The following is a 3938-nucleotide window of genomic DNA, read 5'->3' as shown; positions in this document are numbered from 1 at the left end:
CAAATATAACATCATATATTAATAAATATCTAAATCTAATTTTATATTATGTTTATAATGATATTTTTAATTTTAAAACATATTTTACCAAACATAATTATTATGTTTATATTTATTAAAAGTTATTTTTAGTTTGACTTTTTAAATATAAATATAATAATTTTTTAAAAGTTATATTTCAGTTTTGATAAATTATTTTTGAAAAGTTAAAATTTTATTAAATCAAATTTTAAATATTAATTATGTTATGTGTACATTAAAAATCAATTATCTAATCAGTCACGTTAAAATATAATTTACATATTAAAAATACGTTAAATAACACATATATTTATATATATAAATTATAAATACATAATAATTAGTTTGATGACTGATTTTATGTATATATATAATATTTTTTATTAGATAAATACATCATTAAAATTTAAAAAACAATAAAAATGTAATTTTAATGAATAGTAAAAATTAAATTATTTTTAATTAATATTAATTAATATAATTGACAAAAAAATAAAATATCGTAATAAGTTACTAATGTAATTACTGTTTTAGGAAGTATGTAGTTTGTAAGTATTTCACAAAGAAAAATATTAGAAAATTATCAAAATTTATTATTTTTAGTTCTTAGTTAATTATTAATATTTAATAGTATAAGATAAATTATATTATTAGATCACTAAACTAAAAAAATTAAATTAATAGTCAAAAATAATAAATTTTGATGATTTTTTTAATATATTTTTTCAAAAATATAAATATATATCCTAATCTTGGCTAAACAAAATTAAAAATCACTGATACTGAAACTTATTAAAATGTTAATAATTAAAATTGAATGTGGAATGGAAGCTCCAAAATAATGATGCTTTCGGTGCGAGGGGAAAGGGAAGTTGGTCGCGTCACGAGCTAACAGATTACAAACTGTGTAACTCTAACTATCTCTCAACTTTTTCTTGCAACACTATTAGATAACTGATGTATGCTGCGTGTGTTCCGGTTTTCTAAAATATTATTTATTTATTTATTTGTATTTAATTTTAATATAAAATAATTTTACATATATATATATATAAATTATTTTTAATATGAAAATAGAGATGGTGTTTTGGTTGAATATTGATATTTAAATTGTGTTGCACCACGTTCTCCATGTGTTGGCCAATACGCTGTCACGTGTCCAACACGCCTCCCACGTGTTGGCCAAGATGCTGACACGTATCCAACACGCTCCCCATGTATTGTACCACGCTTCCCACGTATTGATTTTTTACCTATAAAATCCACCCATCTGTAATTATACCAAATAATTCTATTTTCCAAAAATACACATATTTTTCTATATACAAAAAAATCAGCCATATATATATATATTTAATTACGTAATATCACATTATTAAAAATAATTATTTTTTATATTAACTACATGAATAATTATCTAAAAAAATAAATATAATTATATGATTATATCCAATATTTTATATTATTGGTGTATTAAAATTAAATCCTATTTATTGAGAGGTGAATTCTGCCATCTCATCCAATCCAAAATTCATGTCCACCTTCTTGTTTTCACTGTTGAAGTAAATTCAGTCGAAGACCCACGTATCATGCCACAATTTTTCTGAATTGAAATCATGTTTTACCCACTGGGCTGTCAAAATGAAGGGATTTCTTTTATTTAAACAAAATAAATATTTATTTAGTAAAATAACTCAGACAAAAAAAATTTATAGATTTATAATTTAACTGTATATCATACCTGAAAAAAAAAAAGCAAAATGAATATTGTTTGCATATTACAATAAAAATGTCGAATATCATTAAAAAAAATTCGATGGTATTTACTTTGTCGGTAATGAGTTATCGTCGACGGTAATTATTGTCGGATTCTGTGACAGATTATTTGTCTGAAAAATTATTTGGTTATCGAAATTTTTTTCGACAATAGTGTTGGCATCACAATATCTTATTTCCTGTATTATTATCGTCAGATTATGTTTTCGGTAAATTCGACGGTAATGTCAATTTTTTTAAAAAAATTGTGACGCAATTTTTTTTAATTTTATTTTTTAATTAAATATATTTTTCACACAATTAGTGGTTAAATTATAAATAATAGAAACTAATTACGTAAATGTTCAAATAAATTTAAAGTCAAATAAATCAAATATAATGAAACAATAAAAAACAAAGACCTAATGACTAAAGATCTTAGTAGTCGTCGTCATTTCCGTGGTCCTGCTGAGGCGGCAGAAAAGGCGGCGATGTTTGTGTCCCACCAGCAGTGTCGCTGCTACTGGTGCACATCTGAACCTTAGTACATCCTCCAGCATCTGTTGCAACCGCATACCCATTCGATAGTCGTATATCTTCCTCCAGATGAGGGCATCGTGCTCCTTTCCCATATAAAGTTCACATGCACAATTTTTTTTTAAATTAGTTAATCAAAATATATCGTATTAAACAAAATAGAAGATATAAACTAGCTAATAAACTAGCCATGGATGGTCGTATATCAGCTTGATGACGTTGGTCATCTCTTGAGTACGAGCATTGTTGTTTGGAGTAAACCTATCAATAATTCACAAACAAACCAATATGGCAATCCAAATTAAAACTTTTGAAGCAAATAATCATAATATATAGAGATTTTTTAGAAATTTTGGCAGAATTTTCATCTATAACTGGAATGCGTCACAAACACTATCCATCAACAATTAACTTAAATAACACCAATTTTCAGCAATCAATGAATAACAGTCAATAATTAAGAAGCAACATCCATAAATCCACTAAACTAGAATCAATAATCAATAATCAAGAAGCAATAATCAGGATATATCAAATACTTTCGGCAGTTTAAACCTACAACTCTAAATCCACTAAAACTAGAATCAATAGTCAAACATCACTAATCACAAATTATCAAACACTTTCAGCATATAAAAGACATAAAGTAGTACTTATGCCGTTCCGCCATCAGGCCAAATGGTCATCCGCACAATAGAAGGTGGTGGAGGGTCATCAGCTGGCTGGCTTCTGTGAGAGGATTCCAGCATCGCGGTGTCTTTCGCTGAAGGCAGCAGTGTCTCCGTAGACTCAGGGACAAAGTTGAGGTTAGGAATCGTAATGAACGGCTGTTTCAATGCACCTGCAACCTGTGACGTCACCGGGATAGTCGGAGTAGAGGGTGATGATCTAGAATTTCCAAGGGTATCGGCAAAATCCCTCCTCTACCACGACTACTAGACTGATCTGCAACACTTCTACCTGCCGTCATATATGCAAAGAGCATACCAATTTAAAAATGTGCTAAATATATTCATAACATCATTCAAAAAGCTTAATCAAAATAAACTACGTTAAACTTAGTTAAAGAAATGCATTATCCGTTGAAATCAAATAAAACAAAAGAAGAAAGTACACATTTCAACTTCACAAACATTTAGCAATATGCCTATTTGAATAGAATAACCTAAATTATGTGAAATATATACATTCAAGCTTGCGCATCACCAATTTACTAAATTCAATTCCAATTCAAAATCAACAGCACAACAATAATATCAGAGCATTACAACATTAGAACTCACATAAATCTAATAACCTAATCTAATCTTATCTTAACCACATAATTTACTAAACAGAAAAATTATTTCTAACTAAATCATAATACTAATTAATAACTAAAACCTAAATTAATCATAAATTTAACGAAAATAAAAACAGAAATTTATTTATCAAGAAATGCAGACATAGAGGTGGACGAAATAATGTTGGTGGTAGTCGTCACTATTGGTGGCAGCTGGCAAAAGTGGATGACAACGAGAGGGAGAGAAGTTGCCGGAGAGCATGCGACGGCAGGGTTGACGCATGGCGGGGATGACAGAGCAGCGGGGAGCGATAAGGTTAGAGAAAGAATGGAAGAACAAATT

Source organism: Arachis duranensis, chromosome 4, assembly GCF_000817695.3.
Source record: "Arachis duranensis cultivar V14167 chromosome 4, aradu.V14167.gnm2.J7QH, whole genome shotgun sequence".
Classification (NCBI taxonomy): domain Eukaryota; kingdom Viridiplantae; phylum Streptophyta; class Magnoliopsida; order Fabales; family Fabaceae; genus Arachis; species Arachis duranensis.
Note: the sequence above shows the minus strand (reverse complement) of the source record.